This window comes from Centruroides sculpturatus, unplaced genomic scaffold, assembly GCF_000671375.1.
Source record: "Centruroides sculpturatus isolate CEXI.00-Female unplaced genomic scaffold, Cexi_2.0 scaffold150, whole genome shotgun sequence".
NCBI lineage: Eukaryota > Metazoa > Arthropoda > Arachnida > Scorpiones > Buthidae > Centruroides > Centruroides sculpturatus.
This window is the reverse complement of record NW_019384512.1, coordinates 667,951-675,656: the sequence shown is the minus strand read 5'-3', so window position 1 is coordinate 675,656 and position 7,706 is coordinate 667,951.

Below are 7,706 nucleotides of genomic sequence, written 5' to 3'. Positions count from 1 at the left end.
ACGATTTTCCTGTAAAAGATAATTTAATTTCAAAAATAAGAAACAGTGGTTAAAAACATACAAACGGAAGATATTGAATAATAATAATTATTATTAATATCCGAAAAATAAAAGGTAATACTGTATTTTGTTAGAAAAATAAAACAAAATGTACCTACTTAATTAGTAAATTATTATTTTTTTACGTAAATGTTCTGTGTTAGTTTTTGTTTTTTATTGTTTTATAGTGTATAATAAAATAAATGACGAAAAAAAAATGTTATTGTTTATGTGCAACCTCCTTTCTGCCACAAAAAGTCGATTTACCGAAAAATTACCGAAATCTACCGAAAATTGTCTAATGAATCTACCGATGGCAAGCAAATCGGCGTGGCAACGTTGGTTTAGACGCCAAGGACGGATTATAGATTATGTAGACCGCGGTTCAGAAAAATTTCATTGCGGAGATGGCGTTTCTTGCTTGCCTCAGTTTAGACAGCGATTAGAAACCAGTTATTTGACCTACTTTCTTTAGATCATTCAGACTAGTTATTTGTCTACTTTCTAGACAAACCTACTCCTATAGAATTATGATAAGCTATTATGAACAGAAATATATGTAAATTCTATAGGCACTTTACATCACTTGCAAAAAAATTGAATAATTAAATAATTTCTGGGTTAAAATTGTGTTTCTTTACAATATTATTCATAAATGCTTAAATAATCATTATTTTAATAAAATACGTCATAATTTTAACCCCAAATACAAAAAATGAAGTTTAAGCTGAACTTCTACTTGCCATGCTAGACGTAGCAAACGCCATTATCAACCTTCTAGAATTACCAGATGGCGGCGCTCGACGTCCGATGTTCACGTTTTGGACTGAAAACGTCGGCCGCAATCTCTCTATTAATCATTTTCTGGGCAAAAAGATTTATGAAAATGCTTAATGTGTAAATTCTATTGTACTCTTATGTCTGAGCTCTATTTTTGAATCAAATCATTATGGATATGAAAAATGGATAAAATATAAGAATATTAAACGTCCTCATCAGTGTCTCAGTCCTAGAGATCAAGCAATCTAATCTAATCAAATCTGGTCTTCATCTAATGAAGACATTGCTTGGTGTTTGGTGTACTATCCAAGGTATGATACATTTTGAGCTTCTGGGAAGGAATGAAATCACAGCTGAAGTTGGCTGTCAGCAATTGGGCCGTTTGATGAAAGCCCAAAAGAAAAATACCCAGCACTGGTCAATAGACAACGTGTTCTATTCCATCAAGATAATGCTCATCCAAACACGGCTCTTATCATTAAAAAATCATAGAAATTTAGTTGGAAAAAAATGATAGATCCACGGAATATTGCAATGTATCTTGCTTCTTCGGATTACACGTATTTCGGAACTTGCAAAATCATCTTAGAGAGAACTTCAATTCTCGGAATTGCTGTGTCGGCACGTTTTGATTCTAAACGAAGAAAATTTTTGCAACAAATTGTTGCAAAAATTTGCCTGAATTAATCGTACAAATACGTAATTATCGTACCTTATGGCATCTGATAATTATAGCGCCCTCTAGAACATTCATGAATATATTTTTGTAATAATTTATGAATGAGGTAAAAATAAAAATTTAATATTTTTATAATAAAATTTGAATTTCATTATTAAATAATATCATCTAAAAATTAATATTAAAAAAGTTTGATGCATCATTAATAATCATTTAATTTTTGAAAACTTCAGAAATCGAACACGTCCAGACGATAAGTGATTTGAAAATTCGATATTCGTATGCTATAATTTTACCTTTTGCTCGCCTCATTCGTAAGATTTTTTATTTTTCTGTTTACTTTATGTCAAATGTTTAAATGTTAAATATATTATAAATATGCAGAGAGTTAATTGTGATAATATTAGCAGAATTTATATACGAATCGCCAGTCGTTTGTTTAAATCAGACTCTCGGAAAATTTTTAAATTACAAATTTAATTTGGAACAGGCTGGAACTTTTGTTAATAACATGTGTATTTGTTTTATTTTAATTTATAATATATTTCTTATTTCTTTTAATGTTTTCACGTTGAAAATACATAAATTATTTGTTTGTAGAACTTAAAATACGTTAATCGTTTGAGGTACAATCATTCAGCAGTATGTAAATAAAAAAAAAACATTTTAATTCAATTTGCTGAGAAAAATTTAATAAAAAGCAAACGTTTTCAGTAGTGGCGTAGCGTGGGTGTCAGCCGCCCGGGGCGGAGGAAAATTTCGCCGGCCCCTTATTTAGGTATCTCAATTTAAAAGACTAAAATTCAGTTTCGTCACAATAAGTAACGAAAAATTCCGTGCTAGTGTTGCCACCTTTTTAAAATCGCCCACTCTGACGGCAGGTGAGATTTGTTCGAACAGAAGTTCCTGACGCATGCGTATATCATTTTGCAATGAAGAATAATTTGCAATGCATGCTGGTTCTAAATCAGTTACAGTTAGCGACTAGGGAGACTTGGGTAGGAGTAACGTAAGTAATCTAGATGACTTAGCCGTATTGGATATTGGAGGTGTATATGATACGAATGAATCGTACAAGCAAAAGAAAAAACAAAGGTCGACAGGTTGCACACGATATCCCCCGGACGGCGAGTCGGATGGTAACACTATTCCCACTATTCCGTGCTCATTTCAATCGTAGGTCCGAATCGTAGGTGGGAGAAAATATGAAATAAAATGGTATCAAATTCTTACAAGATATTATTATTATTTATTGTCAAATTTTGCCGCCCCCTAAAAAGTGCCGCCCCTGCTGCNTCATAAAACGGCGCAGTCCATTTTAAACCAATAAGAGCACAGGTAGAAATGATTGACAGGTGAAATGACGTCACTTACGTGACGTGACGTCACGTCACGATGAGGAAAACCAACATGTACTGTCGATGTGCCACATGCACTCGACAGTACATGTGGCACAGGATCCAAGGGATGTAATTAATGAGATACCAGATCTAATTTTAATGGACGATGAGGTTGGAACTAGGGTTTGCGTCCCGGGACCTCTTGTGTCTCGAAGTCCGGGGACTTCTTTTGAATTTAATTGTCTCCGGTCCCGGGACGCTCGGGTCAAGACTCGAGACACGCTTATCGAAATTGTATTTTCGAAATTTTATTTGCAAAATGTTAGCCGAGCGACGCTTCCTTTGTTCTCCCTCCTGTTCACAAATAAACAATTCAGCTGGGGGTAATTTACAAGGCCGTGTGACTTTTAACCTTACTCTGTTAAATGTTTGTTAAAATATTTGCACACTGGCCATCACAGTTCACAGTCGCAAAATACAGATTTTTTTATTTCGAATTTGAATAAAACTGCACTTATTGCTTTTGCGGAAGATCTGCTTTACAGATTTTTTGAAAATATCCCTCGTATCCAAACGTCAGATTTGGAAATAATGGACGCCGAACCCAGTACCAGTAGCTTTACAGTACACAACGAACCCGACGAGTCGTTTCAAAGTCAAATGGAACAGGCAATCAAAAAAATCGAAAAAAATGTACCCGAAATTTTTGCAAAAAGATCAAGAGCAGCATTAAAAAAGGTGTTCCAGTTATTTGAAGAAACCGGAAAACGTACTGAAAGTTTGGAACTACTTTATAAAGCTTTAAACTAGTGATGTAACGAATATTCGGTTACTATTCGGTATTCGGCCTATTCGGCCTATTTTTCGCTATTCGGCCGAATACCGAATACCTAAAATCAGGAGTAAGAAATAACAAAAAAACAGTAAATTAATCATTTTGGTATTTAGATTTAATGTTATCGGGTTAGTGTTGTTTGTTTATATTTATTTATAACTTTACATGCACAAAATAAAAAAGAAAATAATATTAGTCACATGTATTCACAATTTATAATTACAAAAATTAGCAGACGTACACATCTATTCGTTCGAGAATCGTCGCACATCCGAGGGTCTGACCCTGTCTATCCTTCTTTTTAAGCGCTCGTCTTTGCTCGTCCCGTTCTCTTTCCTCTATCGCTCTAGTCGACGTATGCATACATCATGATACGCGCTCACGATACTTTCGATTCGTCACTTTTTCGTCGTAGATTTCCAATTTTACAATTACGTGACTCATAGCCTGGTGACAACGGAGAAAAGAGACAGATAGGACGTAGGTATAAGTCACAGTTATGATTTCACAGATTCGAGACAGCTTGGTAGACCGAACGGCCGCAGGCTTTCGCCAGTGCACGCTAAGTAACTTTCATTACAAGCATTTAGCTTTCCGAAGTCTATGACAACAATTGTTTGGCATTGACGGCCGCGAATTTCGCGCCAGTAAGCTGCCTCGACTTATTCGATTATGTTATCAACTCAATTTCATATTTATTTTCACATTTTCACTTCGCGGTCCTTCTCTGTTTTTTTCCATTATTTACACGTATAGGTCATTTCATTGTTATCCACATTTGATATCATCACTTATCACACACTTCCATGACACTCTTGTCTGTCCGCTACAACTGTCAAGAATTAACGCGATTGGCGAAGCGTAGTTACAGCGGACCAATAGAGAGCAGGGTCCTTACCATAATGCGGTTTGCGCGCCAATTTTCGTACGTGCGTTAATCAAGCAGAATAGTTTGGCCGAATATTCGGCTATTCGTTCACGCTCCTGACCGAATATACTATTCGTTGCAATACTACTTTAAACACAATAAAACCGATATCTGTTGAAAACGAGAGTGTGTTCTCCTTGTCCGGAGGCATTATTACAAAAATCAGAAACAGATTGTCGGACAAACTGTAAATGCTCTGATGTTTTAAATGCCTATTTTATTAAATCGGAAAAGATGTTTAATTGCTAGTTCATTATATTATTTATGTGACTAATGAATAGAAACTAGGTGATGATTATTAATGATTAGTATGATTACTAAGTTGGTTTTATAACTTTAAGATTTTACTGCCAAAAAATGAATCTATGATTATGAGATTTAAACATACGAACTGTTTAGACCAGTGATGGGCAAACTACGGCCCGCGGGCCAGATGCGGCCCCCTGAAATGTTCTATCCGGCCCGCGCGACATTATTCCTAATCTGACGAGTAAAAAAGAATACAGGCTATGGTGGTTGATGAACCACTTAACTTGAGTGTTCGTTGATTGTATAAAATAACCGAAGCTTTATATCTCACCATGAAAGTTTATTTACAATCATGTACAAAATTTTGTTTTACACTTATTGAGTAAAAGCTCGATCGGTTACAAGCATGCTTCGGTACAGAACATCCACTCGTCGTGCGTAGCGTAGCCGAAAGAGAGAAAAAGAAATATGGCGGACGGCTTGCACATGTTTTTATAGCGCCACCTGGATTTTCAGATGCAGCGCTAGGTTACAATTATATTGGCCCGCCTAAAGTTTTCTTCTTTTCCTTTGGCCCGCTCTTTAAAAAGTTTGCCCATCACTGGTTTAGACTTTAATTAGCGTTATAAATGTTAGGATTTGATTTTATGTTCAATAAATGTTGATTTTTACTAAAATTTCTTTTTTATTGCTACATCTCGCCAAAAATGAACTCGATTCTAATTTTATTCTGAGAAGTCCCGGGATTTTGATCGTGGGTAAATCCCGGGACTTCTCAGAATAAAAGAGACTTTGAGACATTCTCAAAGTCTCGTGTCCCGGGACTTTGAGAATGTCGAGACTTCCCAAACCCTAGTTCAATGTTTCTCAACGGAGGCGATATCGCCCCCATGTGGGCGTTTTTCCATGTTGAGGGGGCGATTAGTAACAATTTATATTTTGGGGGCGGAAAACAATTTTCTGGGCGATATAATAAAACATTATATTAAGCATAATTAGATATTTATTCATTATATCGTACAATAATTAAACGAACAACATTATACTAGTCACTAGTCTATTCAATGCAGTACGAATTTGGCGTTAGCCTTGGCCCTCGGCATCGGAATTTTGTAGTGAAGGGGGCGATACTACGTTGAAGGGGGCGACGATTCGTTAGAGGTTGAGATACACTGCCCTAGTTGGAACTGTAATGGACTATCAAAGCTTATACCCGTCTATTAAAATTGAATCATGCAGGGTAGCACTTTTAGATTTCATGCACAGCAAGAGCCCAGATTCGGCATGTTACAATAATGATCTGATAGAATTAGCTAACCTTATTTGTTATGAATCTTTTTTCGCCTTTAATGGCCATCAGTAGAGACAAAAAAGGAGAGTCCCGATGGGAAGTCCCATGTCATGACCGTTGTGTGAGCTTGTATTGAGAAAATTAGAAAAAAGTGCTCTTTCTGATTTCTTGAATGACGTTGTGTATTTTAAAAGATACGCAGACGATGTCTTTGTAATTTGGAAGAATGACCAAAAAATCGATGAATTTATTAACAAGATCAACAACAACGATGATGGCCTCATGCTGAAGATGGAACAGAAATGTTCCTCACGGATACATTTTTTAGATATTGACATTGAATTCAAAGAAGGACATTTGGCCACCAAGTTGTTCGTAAAACCGATAGCCCTCTACACATTCCGTCCCACTCGAATGATCCTTACCAATACAAAATGGCTGCCTTCCGTGCCCTTGTCAAAAGGGCTTTTCTCTATTGCAGTAGTGTGGTGGTTAGGCAAAAAGAAATTAATAGAATATTATATATTGCCAGATCCCTAGGGTACAGAGCGGATATGATAACAGCATTGATCAGGAATTACAAAATAAACAAAACAAAGGCTCAAAGCGGAGATTTCGGAAAAATCACAAAGTTCACTTATGATAGAAAGAAAAAAGCCATCATGAAGGAAATCTCAGCCCGCAAAAAGTCTAAGTTAGTTTTCAAGAGAGCTCCCAACCTGTACAAATTATTAAGGAACGACAAAGACAGCATAGGTAAAAAAAAAAAGAGCGGGGGTAAAAGATTCCGTATGAAAATCTTGAATTAGGCATCAATAAAAGTTACATTGGTGTCACTAATAGAAACTTAGAAGTTAGATTAAAAGAACACAAATACAATATCAGCAAAAGATCTAACGCCACTATACTATCGCAGTTGGTGCAAGTTGAGGGCTCAGTCGTCAAATGGGACCAAGCAAGTATTATTAAATTAAACCAGTACATTCACCGACGTTGGCGATTTGTGCCGAAAAAATTGAAATACAGTGAAAACTGCTTAGGCGACCACCTGCATTCGACGGGCACCTGTCAAAATGGGCAAAAATTTCTAGCACGGAATAGTTTATCCATAGAGTCTTCGTATAAGTTACCTGTATTAATTTAAACGACCACCCGTGTAACGCGACCGCGGGCATTGATTTTTGGTCCGAAAAATATACAACACCTATAATAAGCGACCACTTTCGCGAATGCATCTGGTCTAAACTATTGTAAGAACCCATCTCAACAACGTTTCCGCCTCCTAATATAATGAATTAGTCTAAACTCTCGTTCGAACCCATCCCGGGCACTTCTCCCACCCTCGAAATTAGGTGCAAGTGTTAATAAATTAGTCTAGCAACAAAGGAAATTCATTGACCTAGTGGCGGCGTTAGAAGAATACAATCAACGAACGAGGANGTCTAAACTATTGTAAGAACCCATCTCAACAACGTTTCCGCCTCCTAATATAATGAATTAGTCTAAACTCTCGTTCGAACCCATCCCGGGCACTTCTCCCACCCTCGAAATTAGGTGCAAGTGTT